The sequence below is a fragment of the Cimex lectularius genome, unplaced genomic scaffold (genome assembly GCF_000648675.2).
Source record: "Cimex lectularius strain Harlan isolate CLEC.00 unplaced genomic scaffold, Clec_2.1 scaffold39, whole genome shotgun sequence".
Lineage (NCBI taxonomy): Eukaryota > Metazoa > Arthropoda > Insecta > Hemiptera > Cimicidae > Cimex > Cimex lectularius.
The window spans coordinates 749517-771121 of NW_019392653.1; the positions used below are offsets into that span (position 1 = coordinate 749517).

A 21605-nucleotide genomic window follows, 5' to 3' on the forward strand; every position below is an offset into this window, starting at 1 on the left:
GTCGGCCTATAAACCTACCTTATCTGCTTATTACATAAATTGATTAATACAAAAATTATAATTTGTGTTTTGGCCTGAAGGATAAGCAGAATCATTCTGACTTTAGAACAATAGAACAATAAATAGACCTTGCCCACTACATCCTACGTTTTCACACTTTTTTAAAATATTTATTTTAAATCGATTTCACATTGTTGTAAACAAAAAATGACATCGTAGGGTCATATGATGTATAGGACAAGTTTATAATTGGAATTTTCCAGAGCTTCGGTATTAATTATTCTCTCTCGGGTGCAGCAGGGCGTCAAGAATCAGTTTTAATTGGGGGCCCGGGTCCTGAAATTAACGGCTTCGCCTCGGAAACGAGCCATTCTCAAAATAAATTTAGCATTACGTGAACATTCGCCCTTAAGGAGGGAATTTTATTTCGGCGGGGGGGGGTTGACTGTATACAAACACATATAGAAAAAATAAATTGAACTGTCGTTCACTTTTGCTCCTCGTTTAGAGGTGGGAGATAAGTTTACCCTTATCGGGAAACGAAGTTCTTCCTTATCGCCCGATAGTATTTTATTCGGACGCTTCTAGAACAGATAAGAAGTCGACATGATTCAAGATACTGATGACAATGGTAGAAACGTTTTGACAAAATTAAAATTCAACCCATCTGTGAGTCTGCTTAACAGTTTTCTTAAAAATTTACATTGCCTAAAACTAAAAAAGAAAATCAATAAATAAATAGACAAATAGAAAACGGAAGAAATTGTTTCTTAAAAGAACTCGTAAGGTGAAATACAAATTCGAAAACATTTTTACTAGTAAATGTCAAAATTTCACTGAGGGGATTTAATTTTTCTATGCAGAAAATTTCGCAAGGTTTGCAATTAGGGCAGAAAACACGGCGTCAAGGATCAACTCCGAGGCATTGCAGGTTTAGCATACCTATCAATGTAATTTTCCTAATTTGATTTTAAAAAAAAACACCAAGTATTCAACATTTTGACCCTAAACATCAATACATGGAACAACATTCGCTTCCAACTTCAATGTCTGTTTATACAGCAGAACTAATTGCGATAGATAGCGCTCTCGATTACATACGAAAATTGGGTGATTCTAAATTTTGTATCCTCACAGACTGTCGAAGCATTGTAGAAAGGCTAAATAACATTACCCCAGAATATAAATGCAGAAACTATATTTTTGCCCAAATCTGTAGGAAAATGGTTGAGACAAAAATCATTGGAAAAAGGGTGGCATTGTGTTGGGTGAAAAGGCATGCAGGCTTATGGCAAAATGAAACGGTGGACGCACTTGCAAAGGAGGCTGCAACATCAGGTCCAACCCTTGACATCAAAATTCCTAAAGATGACGGGAAAAACCTTTTGGAAAAGTTTTGTAGAAATCAACGCATCAAATGTAGGCAATTATTACAGGTCACTGTTCCCTGAGCTCAAGAAAAAAACCATGGTTTTCGGAAGGCGATAGCCCAGGAGGAATTTCAAAGGAGTTCTATTCTACTATTTTTAGACTGAAGACAAATCATGGCCTATGGGGTAGCTACAAGAAGAGAATCAGTTTGGCATCGTCTCCGAACTGTCCCACTTGCGATTGCNCCCCCCCCCCCCAAAAAAAAAGTATTCAACAAAATCAAAAACAACCTACGAGATAATATCAATTTTATTTTATAAAAAGTAGTTGGACCGTATAGCGGACGGTTATGGAGTCAGTCAGATCTTGGCTAGTAGTTCCCGCGTTCGTGGGTTCAATTCCCACAGTTGGCTCTTTTTTTTGACGTCTAAGGGGACCGATAGCGGCAATGAAAATTGACAGGCCTTCATCAATGGACGGTCTGTGGAGGGATCGAATCTCATTAACCCTAAATTAACCCAACCTTTATTTTTAAAATTTTTTTTTTTAATTTTTTTATTTTTTTTATTGGCCTTATGATCTTGCATATTAGCCATAGTACGAATTCTTGTGTGTTCAAATTGGGGGTTATCGGGAAAAAAGGGCCAGAGGCGACGGTGGGAATCGAACCCACGACCACGGCGTGAGAGTCTCTCATGCTAACCACTCGGCTACCGAACCCAACCTCCTTCGAAAATGAGTTTCTTCGATGGAAGATCACCGGCACACCAGTGCTCAATTCAAACACGTGTTGCTAGCTCATAAAAATGCAGCCAGGAACGAGAACAACAAGCTGGATGAGCTGCTGTAGTTCCTGGTATCCACCGCAATAAAAATATATAAAATAATAACCACATAAGCATAAAAAGAAATATTGTGAATGCGGAATGTGGTTTTAATGGCTTCCAGAGTGAGGTTGGGCAATGAATACAAGCGGGCGTTTCACGAGGGAGCGTTCTTGGTACATTCCTAAGTACAATATACACTGATGACTATCATCACCATCTACGCAAACATTTGTTTGATCCAAACAACCTACAGCAAAATCAACATAGAATCCATACACCAGAAAAATTATATTTTAATCCAGTAAAACGTTTTTTGAGACGAAAAGCAAAAAAATTGACTTCTTCATTCTCTAACGTTTCACCTGAAGAAAAATGGAGATGGAAAAATGGGTTTTAGAACGATCGAAATCGGGCTTGTATGGATGGATAAGTTCGAATTTTATTTTATTAATTTTTTCATTGTGAGAAGCCTTCACTTGTTTGCAATATTTTTCTGTCTTAGTTTTAGGTTGCCTGCTTATTTAATTTTGGCATCAACTACCCTATACCCTTTTAAGACTCTCTGTGGTACTTGGCATCCATTACAACTACTTTAAAGTAAGCCAAGCGATAATAACAAAAAAACTATCCGGTATCAAAACAGGAAGTATAAATTTTTTTCGATGGGTTTTTCACAAGCTTCGAAGCATCGTCAGATTTATCGTCGGTCCTGGACCAAATCGCTGTTTTCCTCCTTGTTGTTTATACTTCCTGCCCTGGCCGTGGTGCGGTCGGTCGGCACTTTGCCAGATGTTACTCCAGGAGTGCCCCTTCCGCCCGTATCACTCATCGGCCAGGATACAGCCGCAATCACAATGACATTTCTTAAAATATGAGGGGAACGAATTTTTTTTGTTCCGTTCAAAAACATAAAAAACTTACATAAATTAGTATGATTTTTATCTGGTTATTTACGGATTAGATATCTGTTTGATTAAATACAGTTTTATTTATTGTGGTTGTATTAGCTTGGATATAATCGTGTTTACCTCCACTCTGAATCAAATCCTTGATTGCTCCTCGGGGACGAAAAGGGAAGTCACTTTCGAATGTAAATCTTACAATTTGTAGTCATGGCTCCTGTCATTCCCCGGGCTAATGAGTACTCTAAGGGCGGGTTACTCAAGTGCCGGTAGCCTCATCCTGATCTTGATGAACATCTCGGATCTGGTAAGCTTATTTTTCTTCGTTTGTGCGTTTGGGACAAATTTGAATTTAACTTGTCCGGTTTAATTAGGGGATTGAGCCGAAAGGCACGGCGCCAAGGGTCTACTGTACCAGGCATACTTGGACGCTTTGCCGGGTTAGCATAACCATTCGTGATTTGAAGGTGGATTGTTCAAAAATTGCCCTTAAAGATTAAAAAATAATAAAATAAAAAATAAACCGACATTTGTTGTTTATTTTCCATAATAACCAAGATTAATAGTTGACTTTCAACGTAAACACAACGTTAATAACTTGTTTTCTTGTATTACTACCAAATCCTTTTAAAGAAAAAGTAGACTTTTTTGCAATAATTTTCTGGCACAGGTTTAGGTTGTCTGCTGATTTAATTTTGTAATTATAGCATCATAACTTTATACTTTATCATATTTGTGTCGCGTTCTTAAAAAATTAAACAATTAAATACTGTAATTTTAAACTTTTCTCATATTTATCTTTTTATTTAATCCAAAATCGATGTTTTGCTTTTTTATTATTTATCATGTTATGGTATGTGTTTCTTTGTTCTTTAATTGCCCCAGGAAACGGTTCAACACAACAACTTTATTACAGTATTTTTCCCCCGTCGAACTAACCGTTTTTCGCGCCAAATTATTATTTTTTTACTTTAAATTACCTTTTATTAAATTTCAATGTAATTCTTTTTAACTTCAAATGAACCTTTTTTAAACTTTAAATTAACCCTAACTTCACAATAACCTTTTTAATTTATAATTAAACCTTCTAATTATACCCTTTCTTCAAAGCGTTAAAACACTTATGAGATAAAATGTAAGGTTCTATCAAACAACCAAATTACTATAGTTCTATTCCATCAAACTAACCCTTTTTAATTTCAAATTATTTCTTTTTTTTAAAGCATTACAAAACTTAAGAGATAATATGTACAATTTTATCCGACAACCCAATTATTACCTAAAAGGGGTTCGAATTCGGGGAGGGGGTACTACCTTAAAGGCACGGCGCTAAGGGTCTACAGTATCCGGCAAACTCGGACGTCTTGCGGGTTTAGCGTTTGAAGCCGTGATTATCCATGATTTGAAGGCGGATTATTCAAAAAATAAATTTAAAGATTAAAAAATAATAATAATAACAAAATGAAATAAAAAACAAACCGACACTTGTATTTATTTGTTTATTTAACGTAATAACTAGGATTAATAGTTGTCTTCAAACATAAACACAACATTAATAATTTGTAACACAACAACTTTATTACAGTATTTTTCCCCCGTCGAACTAACCGTTTTTCGCTCCAAATTAATCCTTTTTTTCACTACAAATTACCTTTTATTAAATTTCGAAGTAATTCTTTTTAACTTCAAATGAACCTTTTTTAAATTTTAAATTAACTCTAACTTCACAATACCTTTTTAATTTCTAATTAACCCTTTTTTTGAAGTATTAAAACAGTTAGTTAGATAATACGTACAAATCTATCCAACAATTATATCCCTATAGATAATTATTAGAGATCGTGAGATGCGATCTGGTTTAATGTAGGATAGAAAAACATTTTCTTTATCGTGCCAACGTTTCAATTTTTATTGAGATCAACCTCAGGGCCTGGGATTTATAAACATTGTATAAATTATACAAATACACGTACGATGCGAAAATGAATTTATACAATGATGTACAGAATATAGAAATTTTAGATTGAATCAAAATGTCTGTTTTCCATGTAGATCTGTCATTGCTGTGTGTTTTAGTGAGATATTAATGTTTTTTGTTTATATATTTGGGTTTTGAAGTGAGGAATGAAGTAGGATAAAAGTCCATTTTGCTATGAGGAGTCGGCTTCTTTGAGGTGAAAGGGGCCGAAAATGGAAAAAAAGGGGGTTATGGTTTGTTACAATGTGATCTCATTAAAGATCGAAACGTTGGCATGATAAAGAAAACGTTTTTCTAAACCCACATCACCCCAGATCACGATCTGTAAATAATCATTACTAACGGTCACTAAACAACACACATTACTATACATAATTCTATTCCGTCTAACACTTTTTAATTTCGAATTAAAAGCATTTTTTTAATGTTTAAAAAAAAGTGGGAGAGATAATATGCTCGGTTCTATCCAACAACACAATTATTACCCGAAGGGCCGGCGCTCAAGGTCTACAGTATCAGACACACTTGGAGGTCTTACGGGTTTAGCATAACCGGCCGTATTTGAAAAGTGAGTTAGTTGATTTGTTAAATTGTTTTTTTGATGAAACAACAAATTTGAGTAAAAAATGTAATTATCAATTACTCAATTATACAGAATAATTAAGAATAAGTTGATAAAGATAGTCGAGAAAAAATCTCGTTGGGGCGGATGCTTTGGCCAACAATGGACTAATGTCCGTTATATAGCTATAACAAAATACGAGTGTCCGGTTTTAGGGTATTTTCGTTTTACAAATTGTTAATTTGCAATATATTAAAACTACATTCCGTTCGGCAACAAGTAAGGCTGATAAAGGGAATACATATACAGTAAAAAATAAAAACTTAATAAAATCCTAAGACAGCATTCAGTATTTTGTATCTGTAGGTTGAATTTATGGACTTAGGGCATCTGCCCACTCCGTCGGAAAGCTTTTCGGTGAAAATACGTTGAAATGTTGTGTGGGACCGACCTCTAAGCTCATCGATCTCTTATCGATCCGTCTTTAGAGGCCGTGAGAGGATGCCGGCCGCGACGGAATTCGTGAGGGAAATTGTTGATATGTATAAAAAAAGTAAATTTCCATCCAAAGAAACAGCTTTAATATGAAAAAATAGTTTTCCCCTTTTTCCTTTTTCTAATCGATGCTCAGGATAAAAACGTAAGCCCAGGTTTTTAAAAGAATGTGAACAGCTCGCATGATGACTTTTAAAGTAGTTAGTTTATTTCGTGACTATTAAAATACTCAAATTCTTGCTGAAATGTTGAAGTGAACAAAGGAACAATAATGATAAAGCGACACGAACATCAGAAATACATAGAGTGCAATAATAATTAAATGAAAATGCTGTTTTTAGTTATATAAATTGAACTGGTTTCGTGGATGTGTTTGTCAAAGCATGTAATAGGAAAATATCGTTTTTGAAGGATCTGAGATTTTTAAAATAATTACCCCAGAATCCATTCTTTCTTGGATATCTTTCTGGTCGATTTTTTGAAAGAACGATATACATTGTATTTCAACATGAGTTATTTCATCAGCTTTACCAGTTTTGAAGTTTTACAATTCAAATTTTCTGATGTACTATTGTTATTTTAATAGTTTCTTTGTGTTTGTGTATTTTGTATTTGAGAGAACTTCCTGAGCGTGCTCAATCAATTGTTTACATTAGAAAGCCCGCATTTATAATTGTTTTTCTTCCAGAATATCAGAGGGGTTGGGAGTAAAGAAAAATACAACAAAAAAACATGAAGGAAATCCTTAACGAAAACTGCAGAGAAACTCGGCCGAAGGCTAATAAAAACTTTCCTATTAACGAGATAAATGAGGCCGGAATCGATAGGCCATTGATCCGGGTGCCTGACAGTCCGTACTGTTTTTTTGTTTTGCTTTTCTACAGAAGGGGGATGAAATTCAAGCGGATCGGAACGTTTTCAGATCGGCGCCTAATCTCTTTTTTTCACTTGACGTTAAACCGTTTCCGAGGAGATCTCGGTGCTATTTTCTAATTAAACTTTACTGTAACTCGTTGGATTAAGGGATCAAGGAAATTATTTGGAAGTTTACGTGGATAATTCTAATCGATTGGTTATATTCACAATAACGAACGTTAACCATTTTTTTAAACTATCGATTTTTCGCTTTATCCTGAAAATACTTAATAAGTAATAAAATACAAATTACAGTTGCGTGCGTTCGTTTTGAACGGATAATTGAAACCAAGGTTTTCCAGTAAAAGAAAATGATAGAACTTAATTTTTCGTCTAGTTAATTAAAAAAAGTAGAGAAATGCTTAACCTAAAACGTATAAATTGGATTATTTTATAAATCATTACAATTGTTATATCGATCCCATTGTTCATACAAGAGTCTAAAAAATATTTAATAAATGTAAAAACAACTCATTATTTGAGGAACCTTTTTTTATTGTTTTATTGGCATTGTTCCTGCTTTGTTAACCTTACTTCCCTAACCCAACCTTACAGAATCGAATCATTCCTAACCTAACACAACATTGTTAACAGATTTTGAAAATATTTGTCATAATTGATAGGCTACTCATTAAAAAATGGACAAAAACTGTCCCTTCTTTCAGCAGATTTCTGACGAAAAGTGTCAAACCCAATTTGTGTTTTGATATATTTCGAATCTTTCGAATATATTTCTTTTAATTATTTATCAGAAACCTCTCCCTAACTGTATCCTAAGCCTAACACTTCCCTTACCTTACCTAAACCTAACCTAATCCGTCCTTAACCCTAACCTAACTGAACATTGCCTACAGATTATGAAAATATTTGGCGTAATTGAAACGTAAGAGTTTAATACAAACTTTAATAATAGAATTAGCAAAAAACTGTCATTTATTTCAACAAATTTCTTACGAAAAGTTACAGAATAGTGTTTTGATCTATCCAGTTGATGCCTAACCTTATCTAACTCAAACTCTTCCTAAACCTAACCTAATAATTTCTAACCTGACCTAATCCGTCCTTAACCTAAGCTAACCCAACATTACCTACAGATTATGAAAATATTTGACGTTATTGAAACGCACGAGTTTAATACAAACTTTAATAATACAATTCGCCAAGAACTGTCATTTCTTTCCATAGATTTCTGACATCATCCATTAAGTGACAAAATAGTGTTTTGACCTATCCAATTCATGCCTAACCTTATCTAACTCAAACCCTTCCTCTCCTAACTATCCTAATTATTCCTAAACCTAACTTAATAATTTCTAAAACCTAACCCAACCCAGTTCAACCGAACCTAACCCGGATAATGCAAAATAGGTTACGTAAAAATGGTCACGAAAAAATTGTCTATCCAGCCCAAAACATATCCATTAAAAAAAAACAAACCAAAACTGTCATATCCAACAACAGCATGCCAGTGCATCTATAAATTTTGGATGAAAATTAACAAATTGTAATCTACCCTCAATATTGTCTTTGATACACAACTACATTGTCAACAGATTGTGAAAATACATGCCATTACGTTAGACTATTGTATAATAATAAAAAAATTAAAAACTAGTCAAAGATTGTTCAGGAATCAAACATTATTACTAATTCATTTTACAAGTCTTTTAAACTCACAAACCCTCCCTAAGCCTATGTACCTAACCTGTCCCTTAACCTAACCTAAATTATCCCTTACCCTAACCTGTCCTTAACCCTAACCCCAACCCTTAACCCCAACCCTACTTATAACTCGTCCCTAGCAAAATCTTGTCATTCCTAACCTAATCTAACCCAACCCAGATTGTCACAATATTTGGCATTATTGAAACGTTGGACTCTAATAAAAAAAGTAATAAAATAATGAACGAAAATTGTCATTTTTGTATGGACCTCGCCAATGAAAATATTTTTTTATGAAAATATGATAACTTTAATAGACAGCTACTGAAGATGGCAAACTTCAGGTTTTCATGTACAATTGTTATTATGTTATCTTACTATTCGCTCATTAAGGTTCCGCTGTTAAATTTGATACCAGTGTCTCACAATAATTCCCAATGGAATGAGATTAGACAGGGCTGCATTAGCTCCTTGTTCTCGCTCTCTCTTAATGACCTTTTTGACTTTTAGATGTTCGAATTCCCGTTGTAAAGTAGCAATAAAAACCTTTTTTATGCTGACGATGTAGTCGTACTGTCGAGCTTTTCATCCGCCTTGTAGAGGAATATAGAAGGTTTTGAAATTAGCTTTTAAATTGCTAACAATTATTGCTCCAATTGAAACCTATGTGTTGATTTAAATTTAAAAAGAATTATAATGTTTCATAGAGGAGGGGTTAAGGCTTTGTCTTGTTTAGTGGTTTTTTAAAAATTGCCTTACAGATTGACTCCATATTTGAGGACACTGCCAAAATATTAGTCAATGTTGTTTTTATTAGTTTTGGGTCTGGTGATATTAAAAACGAAAAAGAAAAATGGCAAAAAAAAGGTGGCGCGTATCACGCGATTGTCCATCAGCACGGCATTTCCATGCGGCAGCAACAGGTCGGCTGTGCGGGGTCTGGGACGTGGGTAGCTGCTAATTCACCCCTGGGTGGGACTTTTATGCGCTTGTCTGCTACTTAATGAAACACTGCCCTCAAAACCGCCCCCTCGGCATTCCTGAGTCGCACCCGCCCGTGGAAGCACACTTCGGCCTATTATTTTCCCTGACAGGGGTTGACGAGAGCCGAAACAGATCGGGCTTGATGTCCCCTTCGGGCCGCAAGATGACTTTCCAACCCCCTGAAAAGGGGGTGTTTTCATGCAACACAATGTCTTTTAGTGAAAATAATGTATAAGGTACGATTCAAATCTATTTATTTTAAAGTTGATAATAATGGCAGAATAGCAAATATTAACAAAAAAGGCACGCATATCACAATATTTAATATTCTCCATTATAAATTATGATTAATGAATATTACAACTTTATATATACTGATTTATCGGGCCACCCTTAATAAATCTGGTTCTTCTTGACATATAGAAAGTTCATTCATATTAATGCTCTCCGGAGGCGCTATCATACGAATTATTATTTATTTATTGCAGCTGGGTTACACAACTTGCTGTGTGTTTACATTTTTTCTCGAACCTCTCGGAAGCCATTATCTTTCGAATCCCATACGAGAATAACATTATCTTTTTTACCATATTTTTTGTGGGATTATTTTTACACGTTAAAGAGAGATAGAGAGAGGGTGAGGGGAAGGAAGAAAAGAGGGCGAGAGATAGAGAAAAAGCGACGGAAAGCAGATGGAAAGAAAAAGAGAGAGGGAGAGAGAGAACCAGAAAAAGAGAAAGACGAAAAGCACAAAGAGAGTTAGAGAGAGAGAGAGAGAGAGAGAGAGAGAGAGAGAATGCGACAGAAAGCAGATGGAAAGAGAGAGAAAGCCAGAAAAAAGAAAGAACGACAAAAAGCAGAGAGAGAGAGAGAGAGAGAGAGAGTGAGAGAAGGAGAGAGGGAAGGCGAGAGATGGAGAAAAAGCGACTCAAAGCAGATGGAAAAAAAGAAGAGAGAGAGAGAGAGAGAAGGAAGGAGGAAGGGAGGTCGAGAGATGGAGAAAAAGCGATATAAAGCAGATGGAAAGAAAGAGAGAGAGGGAGCGAGAGAGAGAGAGAGCCAGGAAAAGGGGGAGAGAGAGAGAGAGAGAGACAAAAAGTACAAAGAAAGAAAGAGAAAGAGTGAGAGACAAACAGCGACAAACAGAAAGACAGCTAGAAAAAGAATGAAAGAAAGATAGAGATACAGAAGTAGATAAATTTTTGATTTAACTTAGAATGTGGTTGACCTTGGACCTCGAGAACTTCGATCTTAAGTAAGAAAATGTGGTCAGATGTTGATTATTAAATTCTTCCCTCTCCCTGCTTATAACTTCAATATCGAGCACTCTGACTACAGTTTTTTCTATAGATTCCAAGACAAACTTGTATATTATTGGTGGGGGGAGGAATTAAATCCTCAGTTTGGTTAGAGTTACGGACATACAATTTTAATTACATGTAACTTTTCAACTTTTTCACCTTTCCGCTCATGCATTTTGAAATTGTAAGTTTAAAAGACTAAAAAATAAGAAGTATCGAATTTCGTGGCGAAGATGGGCCGTCTATTTTCAGATACCATCCGGAAAGGAGAATGTAATATCGTGTGCATAAATCTTTCATAAATAAAAATGTGAATTATGAATTGTACTCTAGGATAGACGATACAAGTTAATATGTACACATGCTATAATCAACAGTGCCGCAGGGCCGAGTGTTTAGGGGCTTATAAACAGGGAGGTGATAAAGTAGCGCACTTGAAACTACTATAAAATAGCAAGGGAGACACAATAGGTTCTAAAGGGCCCGTTATAAACAACCTCCGACGCCTCCGAGGGTTAGTTAAATTCCAGGCCGGTTTTCATCAGTCATTTTAATCGTTGCCGTGTATCTCTTCAGGAGCCGGGTTCCCGGCTATCTCGGTTAATCGCATTATCACACACAAGACGGTGATATCTCAGACTTGTTTACGCCGTGTTATTAATGGCCTCGGCCTAGATGTCATCTCTTTTCGTCGGGAGTGGGGCTCGTTCCAGGGGCTTGGAATCAATTGGTCGGTACACGCCCTTGACCCGGGCAAGGACACTTTGGGGTCCGAGGTTCGTCGAACCTTCTCCATGAAGGGTAAACAAACGATTTTAATATAATATAAACAAAAATAAAAAGCAACAAAAACCTAGCCCACAAAACAGGAATATAAACAATTTCGGCCTAACTTAAAAATTGTACACTTCTATAAAAGACAAATTTCCTCCTTTCACTGACTGTCTCTCTCTCTCTCTCTCTCTCTCTCTCTCTCTCTCTCTCTCCCTAACTCTTTTTCTCTCTCTTTCTTTCTTTCTCCGGCTGTCTGTCTGTTTGTTACTGACTGTCTCACTCTTTTTTCTCTCTCTCCTTCTATCAATTTTCTTTCTACTTTCTATTGCTCTCTCTCTCTCTCTCTCACTCTCTCTCTCTCTTCCTCTGGCTGCCTGTTTGTTTGTCGTTGCCTGTCTTTCTCTTTCTTTCTTTCTCTGGTGTCCATCTATAGCTATCTGTTTACTCTCTCGCCCCCTCTCTCTCTCTCTCTCTCTCACTCTCTCTCTTTCTTTCTTTCTTTCTCTTACGTGTGTCTGTTCGTCGCTGTCTGACTCTCTTTTTTTCTTTCTCTCTCTTGCGCCTGTCTGGTTGTCGCTGTTTGGCTCTCCCTCTCTCTCTCTCTCTCTCTCTCTCTCTCTCTCTCTCTCTCTCTTATTCTTTTATTTCATTCTTTCTCTGATGTCTGTATGTTTATCGCTGTTTAACTTTTCTCACTCTTTCATTCTCTGACTGACTGTCTGTATGTCTGTCTCTCTCTTTTTTCTCTCTCTATCTATTTTCTTTTTACTTTCTGTTGCTCTCACTTTCTTTCTCTCTCTCTCTCTCACCCTTTTTTTCTTTGGCTGTCTGTCTGTTTGTCGCTGTTTGACTCTCTCTCTCTTTCTATATATCTCTCTCTTTCTAGCTCTTTTTCTCTGGCGTCTGTATGTTTGTCGCTGTCTATCTTTCTCACACACTTTCACCCTTTTCTCTCTTTGTTTCTCTGGCTTCCTGCTATCGCTATCTGTCTTACTCTCTCTCTCTTTCTCTCTCTCTCTCTCTTTCTTTCTCTGGCGCCTGTCTGTTTGTCGCTGTTTGACTCTCTCTCTCTCTCTCTCTCTTTCTTTCTNATATATATATCTACCTATCTATCTATCCATTTTTTCTTTCTTTCTTTCTTTGAATCCTTGTCTGTTTGAGCGGGAGCACTTAACAAAGCTTTGGAAACTGATTAAAATGTCTTGTGCGTAACGAAGAGCTGTAGATAATAAAGTAGTCTGCACACTAGGCCAATATTGGTCGCGGGTTGCTCATCTTAAATAGGTTCTTATAACAATCTTACTGTATTTTTCCTAGTGGGTTTATTTAAAAAAAAAAGAGTAGATATGAACTAGCTATGTAATTGTTTGAAGTAAGACCAAATCCTCTGTCTTGTTATGTCGTTCAGCCCATTAGAATAGGCCATGAGCAAATTGCTTAAGCAGATTATGAACGTGATCTAATCAAAGAGGGAGCAATTGCTTTAGAGTAATTGGCCCTAGCTACAAAGACCAATTAGGAATTTAACCGTTTATGTTTTACTAGCCAAAGAGGCCGCCAGGCACAATCGTAATGATCTCGGTGGATGGTTGAAACCCATTTCGTATTTCACTGATTGTTTTACTACTACAGAGGTAATTTTTTAAATCTTGATCCTTATTGCAATTTCCAACTGGGTTTTGGAGTTTGTTCTTAGTGTTTTTACACACTTCTGTGAGGAGGGCGGGGAGTAATTCGAGCCGACACGAACTGCTTTATTTATGATGTGAGGAAATTCGCCCAACGACTCCCAAAGGGGTTTGGGCTGAAACGATGCTTTATCAATTGTGAAAAGGGTAGAAAATTGGGCGATTGATTTAACAAAAACGATAATATATATTTTGTAATTTATACGATTTTATTACCATAATATATTAATATTATGTAATACTATTAAGTACAAATTACTTTAATAATTTATTTTGCACTTGAGAATTTAAACCTAGGAACAAATAAGGCTGAAAGTTTTAACATAGATATTAAAATTAAAAGATTATACCTATGCCTAGCTAGAGTCTATCTGCAACGTACGACACACTGCTGATGGCGAAATACCGAAACGTGACTGATAGACCAGCGAGGGTAGGCAGATCACATTTCATGTACATCACCTGCCATCCATGGAAAAGTATCACAATGATCATTAATGTAAGATGTCAAAGAAATAAAGTCTTGTCCTTTTTAACAATAAAATTCATCGTACAGAAAATATGTCAGGGTTAAAAGCAGAGAAAAGCAAGTTGATGATTTTTCTTCAATTTCCGTGAAGCTTCCCTATCGGATCTTGCAGAATAATTGATATTTACACGGAATAACGAGGACAAATGATAAAATATTTTTATTGATGTTAAATGTACGATATGTAAAATTTTTTGGTGGCTTTATATTCTTTGTAATTTTGGCCTGACACCAGTTGTTTAAATAAGACCAAATTTAATGACGTGGTACTCATAGATTTTTAAAATTTTAGAATTTTTACGGCACAAAAATGGCATCTGTAAATTCAGTTAGAACTGTTGATATAAATTAAAACGTTTAAGAACTTAGATTAGTTTTGACCGCACTTTAACACCCACAAATACGAATTGTCAATTTTTTTTAAAGTGTCATTGATTCAAGAAAAATTCAGCCTGGCCATCTAAAAAAGACACCCTCTGTAAGATTTTTTTTAATATATAAAAATTATCACAGCCTATTATTTTTTCAAGATTTTAGATTAGTTTTGACCGCACTTTAACACCCCTAAATAATAATTGACAATTTTTTTTAAAGCGTCATTAGTTCAAGAAAACTTAAGCCTGGCCATCTAGAAAAGACACCCTCTGTAAGATTTTTTTTAATATATAAAAATTATCACAGCCTATTATTTTTTCAAGATTTTAGATTAGTTTTGACCGCACTTTAACACCCCTAAATAATAATTGACAATTTTTTTTAAAGCGTCATTAGTTCAAGAAAACTTAAGCCTGGCCATCTAAAAAAAACACCCTATATAAGAATTTTTTTTAAATATAAAAATTACAACAGCCTATTATTTTTTCAAGATCTTAGATTAGTTTCGTCCGCACCTTAACACCCCTAAATAATAATTGACAATTTTTTTTAAAGCGTCATTAGTTCAAGAAAAATTAAGCCTGGCCATCTAAAAAAGACACCCTCTGTAAGATTTTTTTTAATATATAAAAATTATCACAGCCTATTATTTTTTCAAGATTTTACATTAGTTTTGACCGCACTTTAAACACCCCTAAATAATAATTGACATTTTTTTTTTAAAGCGTCATTAGTTCAAGAAAAATTAAGCCTGGCCATCTAAAAAAGACACCTTCTGTAAGATTTTTTTAAATATATAAAAATTATCACAGCCTATTATTTTTTCAAGATTTTACATTAGTTTTGACCGCAGTTTAACACCCTTAAATACGAATTGTCATAGCAATATGAAAATAGACCATTTTATTATGAAATATCCGCCAGGGCAATTTCATTCTTCAGGAGTCTTTTTTCGCAGGAAAAATTTTTAACTCCTCGGATTTTATCCAAATCCAACGATATCGCAACAATTTTAAAGCTCGATTCCTCTTCTTTCAGACTATACCAACGTCCTTTAGATTTTATGTCATTAAAAGTATGAAAAAGTAAGGTTGAAATCGACAAAAACGTCTTAAACGTTTTATTGTGTATCGACAGTACTAACTGAATTTACGGATGCCTACTTTGTGCCGTTTATAGGGTTTTTAACCATTCTAAAATTTTAAAAAACTATGAGTACCACGTCATTAAATTTTGTCTTATTTAAACAACTGGTGTCAGGCCAAAATTACAAAGAATATAAAGTCACCAAAAAATTTTACATATCGTACATTAACATCAATAAAAATATTTTATCATTTGTTCTCGTTATTTCTTGTAAAAATCATGAATATCAATTATTCTGCCAGATCGGATAGGGAAGCTTCACGGAAATTGAAGAAAAATCACCAACTTGCTTTTCTCTGCTTATAACCCTGACATATTTTCCGAACGATGATATTTTATTTTAAAAAAGGACAAGACTTTATTTCTTTGACATCTTACATTAATGATCATTGTGATACTTTTCCAGGTTATGTACCTGAAATGTGATCCGCCTATCCTCGCTGGTCTGTCAGATACGTTTCGGTATTTCACCATCAGCAGTGAATTTTACGAATAGGTTCTATTGTAAATTTTTATTTACTTTTGAAAGTAAATTTGCTCTCACAATGCTAGTTTGACAACAATGACGGAATGTAAACAATAAAGGCAATTAATGTTTACTTATAGAAGAAGCAAATTATTGGAATTAACAACGAAACAAACGAAATGCGTTTTTTCACATTTTCTTCCATAACGTTGTCATTTTTTGACCAATTTAATATCCGATTGCACCATTTTCAGCGTAAAACATCCTTTAAAATTATGTGTCAGGATGTGCAGTATTTAAAATGTTGAAGTTGAACTGGGCTTAAGGCACCCATACATTTTTTGTCCAGAAAAGGGTAAAAATTTGACTAAAAAATATTAAACACGTATTTTGTGATGTCATTGGTTCAAAAGAAATTAAGTCGGGCCATATAAAAAGTACACCCTGTATATGTTAGTGATTTTGTTTTTTAAATTTAGAATTTCAAAACATTTATTTATAAAATGTAAATAGAAGTTTCTCTTGAATCGAATAATTTCCCTTCCTCGTGAATAATTGATCCGGTCTTTCTCGGTTGAGAACGTTCCCAGAGTTGTTTTCCGCTTTGAACTTCAACTGGGTGTCCTTTGAAGGGCCCGATGGGACTTAGGAACAACAATGGCTTTGTCCAGGGACCAGTTTATCTTTGGACGGGTTCGTTTCGGTCTTGGAGGAAAAACCCTTAATCTATGACGAAACGACGCTTTGTTTGTCGAACAAAAAACCGCCGTAAATTAACAAGAACCGAAGGAATGACATGTTACAATTTTTTGATGTCGTATCTACCAAGCGTGTCGTGGTTTTTCAATAAAATCGAGTTATCCTATCTTTATCGATCTTGCGCTATTGTAGTCCCGTTTCGTGTCATGCCATCATCAGTAAAATCAATCTGATCGTTAGGAACTTTGTTTTACGGCCGGTGGAATACCAAATAAATTACTCCTTTTTTGTTTGTATATTTAAATCTAGTCTCATTTTTGAAAATTATTAAATTCACTAGTTTTCTGGTCCGCTTGACCAATTAATATATTTCAATTAATTAATTTTTATCTCAACTAAAAACCTTAATTATTTGAAAATTATTTTCAGTTTTCCAATCACAACCCATTAAAAGTCCACTATATTAATTTTATTTTTTATGAATAAGACGTATACCATGTAAAAAAGTAGTTCTGAGCCACAAAAAATAAATGATACAAAATATTTTAACAAAATAAAATAAAAATAGAACTTTCAAACACAAAAAAAATATAAAATAACTAATACACATTGCCAGATATAATTTTAAAACAATAAATTACCGAACTATGTTTTTAGAAATAAAGTTTTTAAATCATTAAGTGAATAACTTGTGCCAGATAGCTGGGAGGTGCACATCTTCAAAAGTAATAACTTTCACATAATACATGCCTCATTCTATGACACGTTTATTTTATTTTTTATCTTTGCAATTTGCTTATGTTTATCACAATTATTTTTTTATTAATTTTTATGTTGTTTTATACATAATTCAATTAGCGATTCAATGAGTAAAAAAAAACAATCCTCCTTTCAAATTTGGAATATTTAAAAACTGCACGTCTTATTTTATAATGGCAATTTTAATTCAATTTATTTTTGTTCCTCGATTATGTTCATAACCGTTTACCATTTGTTTAAATAATTTTTGTTATTTTTTCTATTCTTCAAACCACGATTAAATCATATTTAATAAAAGTTTGTCATTAAAAAGAAAATTTTTTTACATGATTCACTATGGTACATTTAATTTTTTTGTAATTTGCTTAGTTTAAACCTTCTATTATTTTTTTATTAATTTTTATGTTGTTTTATATAATTAAATGAACGATTCAATATGTAAAAAAACAATCCTCTTGAATTGAAGTTGGAATTTTTTAATACAGCACGTCTTATTTTATTATGACACATTTAATTTATTTCTGTACCTCGATTATATTTATAACCGTTTAACATTTTTTAAAATAATTTTTATATTATTTTTTCTATTCTTAAAACCACGATTAAATCATATTTAATAAAAGTTTGTCGATAAAAGTAAACAATTTTTACATGGTACACATCTTGTTCTACTCTGGCACGTTTAATTTTTTTTTTGTAATTTTTTGTAATTTACTTATCTTCATCATCTTCTACTATTTTTTAAATATTTATGTATATATAACCTAATGTTTATATNTGGTTGAGAATCGGACCATGGACAATATGAACTTTTTTGTTCATTTTAGGGTGAAGAATCTACTGGAGAAGTTTGTAGCACGAGTAGCAATTCACCCTGTATATAGTAACTCAATGGGCGATTCAATGTGTAAAAAACCAATCCTCATTTAAAATTTGAACTTTTAAATACCACACGTCTTATTTGATTATGCCACATTTAATTAATTTTTTTACCTCGATTTTAATTTAATGAAAGTTTATCGTTAACTGTAAATAATTTTTACATGGTACACATCTTGTTCTACTATGGCATATTTAATTTTTTTTTTTTGTAATTTGCTTATGTTTATCACCGATTATTTTTTTAAATAACTTTTATCTACAAATCAATGTACGACTTAATGTGAACAAAACCAATCCTCATTTAAAATTTGGAACTTTTAAATATTACACGTCTTATTTTATTATGGCAGTTTTAATTCAATTTATTTTTATGCCTTGATCATATTTATAACAGTGTATTATTTGTTTAAATAATTTCTATGCTACTTTTTTCTATTCTTCCACCACGATTAAATCATATTTAATAATAGTTTGTTATTAAAAAAAATGAATTTTTACATGATACACGTCTTGATCTACTATGGCACATTTAATTTTTTTTGTAATTTGCTTATGTTTATCAACAATTATTTTTTAATAACTTTTATGTATATTATCTATAAATCGATGTACGACTCAATGTGCAAAAGAAGCCGATCCACATTCAAAAGTTGGAACTTAAATAATACACATCTTATTCTACTGTGGAACATTTAATTTAAATTATTTTATAATTTGCCTATGTTTATTAACGAGTATTAATAACAAAAATAATAAATTATATAATTTTTATTTATACTTCATTGTAAAATTCAGTGAAGAAAAAATCCCATTCATATTCATGTTAGTAGGAACTTTATACATAATACGTATTATTTATTCTGCTAATGAAAATTAAATGTTAATTCCTCCCTGTTTTTAAAGTTTATTAATTTTTTTAACTCTTCTTTTCTAATTAATTATATTTGGATATACGATGATGAAAATCATACTGTTTCTACATGAAAATTGCGAATATGTTGTGTCTTGTTATATTTAAATTGGAAGAATTGTTATTTAAACTTTTTCTCGAATTTTTCAGTGAGTTAAGGAGTTTTACTTTAACTGTCTTAAATGTGTAGTGAAATATGGGAGACATTGAGACAATCGAGGATTGAAAGATGCTTTCTCACCCGATTATCCCTACTCAGACCTTTATTGGATTTTGGTGGCAGCACTTTTTGACTTAGCATTATGCTTGTCTTAGCACGTAGGTGAGTTTATTTTAATTCCCATTGTGCAGTGTTCAAAGGGTTTAAGAAGCCAGTAATGTAATCCCGACGAAAAAATAAATCGTATTGTATCAGGTGCACGTTTTTTTAATATTATTTTTGATTTTATATTAATTTTTTTTAAATCCTTACCGTTGTGGTTAGCGGGCGACACAGGTTGCTCACAGGCGCTCTCCCCCTTGCCCTGTCTTCTCTCACAGAACTTTCTCACCCTCTGTCGTCTCCCTTCGCTCGGCCTGTGCTACCCGGCGCGGGCTGTCGGCGCGACTGAACCACCCCATTTCCCAACGGATCGAAACCGATACAAAGCCAGTACTGCCAACAGAATAACACCCCATTCCCACCCCTTAATTATTCAACTGGGACTTTTCATCAGTAGGAAATTCGTTTTTTTAAATTATTTATCGGATTAAACCCAAGGTTTCCTTCTACATGCATCATGTGGTCTATATGGGGGCTAGACGTTCACTTATTACTTAAACCACATTTTATTTTAAATATTCAAGCAGAAAATTCCTAAACGATCAGATATATTGAACCTGAAACATAAAACAAAAATCTGCATTTAAAGTGTTTATCCTGTCTCAATTATCAATGGCTTTTGTGGTCGAGGATAGGCCACAAAGATGACACATGTCACATTTTCCAAAAAAGCCCTTCAAGAGGGTCTGACACTGCTTTATATAAAATTTTTGATATAAAGTGGTATTGTACAATTTCTTTGGAGCCTTAGGATTGGTCACACTGATGGCACATAGAAATTTACCTTATCCTGTCAGGCCATTGATTTATGCCAGTCTAATATTGTAATTTTGGAAATGAATAGCCCAGGAGAAATTTAATCCTACTTTTACTATGTCATTATAATTGCTCTGCTGCTGAGGATTGGACACACTGATGGCACATAGAAATTTACCTTATCCAGTCAGGTCAATGATTTATGACAGGTTAGTACTGTAATTTGGGGAATGAATAGCCCAGGAGAAATTTAATACTCCTTTTACTATGTCATTATAATTGCTCTACTGCTGAAGATTGGTCACAATGATGACACATAGAAATGTGGATGCCAGATCCTGTCTAAAGCCCGCGCTACGTCTAAGAACGCGCCCAGACTCCTTTTTTTCTAGGCCGATGTCGGCTACTTTAAATATTGTGGGATAGTGGAATGTTGAGGATTGAAGCCGAATTGGTGAGAGGGAATGATTTTTTAAGTGTCAAGGATTGGTATTGAGCGTTTTAAAAGGAGTCCAGGATTTTGGGCATTGCGGGAAGGAGGCTGTGGTGGTCAGATGCAGTTACCACGGTACCCGCTAGGTGCCACTACCATTTCTGGTATGGTTTCGCCCTCTGCAGCCAAAAAAAGAGTAAAGCCCTTGCGTATATAAGCAAGGGCACTGCCACACTAAATTCAGACTCTTCTCCCCGACGAGGTCTCACTTGACACCTCGAGACTTGTCTAATCGGCGGGTTCTCGCCAAACACTAATGAAGCACCGACAACGACAGCAAAAGTACTCGCAACTTTAGCCTCGATCTCGCCTTCTCGACATAACCGACTTGGCTACTGGCCAACTGCCGCACTCGCCTACCATAGTCCCTACTGCTGCAGAGTCAACCGACTCACGGCCCTCGGACCTAAGCCAAGGGCACACACAGTCCCGGCTCGATTCATCATCTCGACATTACAATTCAACATCTGCCCTTCTCAGGGCCACCAAAAAAACTCCCACTAAACAGGTTAATAGGTCTGGGGGATGAGATAATAACAAAAAATAATAGTGAAACAACGATCAACAGGAATTATATCCATATTCAGTGGTTTTTTGGTTTTAATCTTTTCTACTAATTTCTTCTTGTTATTCCGATTTGATGTTAGCAACGGTGCTCAGAGCTGTCCGAATATATTAAAGAGGTTAAATTTAAACCGAATCTAATTATAATTGAGATTAGTCGACATCGTTATCGTGGGCGTATTTCGCTGCAGCCAGGGAGGGCCCTTGCATTATCCCCTTATCGTCCTAATTGCTAAGCCCCAGCC

At 34.4% G+C, this 21605-nt stretch overlaps 2 protein-coding genes across 10 annotated transcripts in view; one reads left to right on the forward strand and one right to left on the reverse strand.

Annotated features, from left to right (window-relative positions):
• The window catches only part of LOC106671138 (potassium voltage-gated channel protein Shab), a 70181-nt gene extending 50336 nt beyond the window's left edge, over positions 1 to 19845 (reverse strand). For 4 of the 8 annotated variants that reach the window (XM_024224533.1, XM_024224531.1, XM_024224532.1 and 1 more), the window contains exon 1: positions 19698 to 19845. The gene's annotated coding sequence lies outside the window, so the exon portion shown is untranslated. The remainder of the gene's footprint in view (positions 1 to 19697) is intronic. The other 4 variants (XM_024224527.1, XM_024224534.1, XM_024224529.1 and 1 more) reach the window with 1 other exon arrangement.
• The window catches only part of LOC106671139 (cyclin-Q-like), a 79407-nt gene that overhangs the window by 53339 nt on the left and 4463 nt on the right, over positions 1 to 21605 (forward strand). The window lies entirely within an intron of this gene.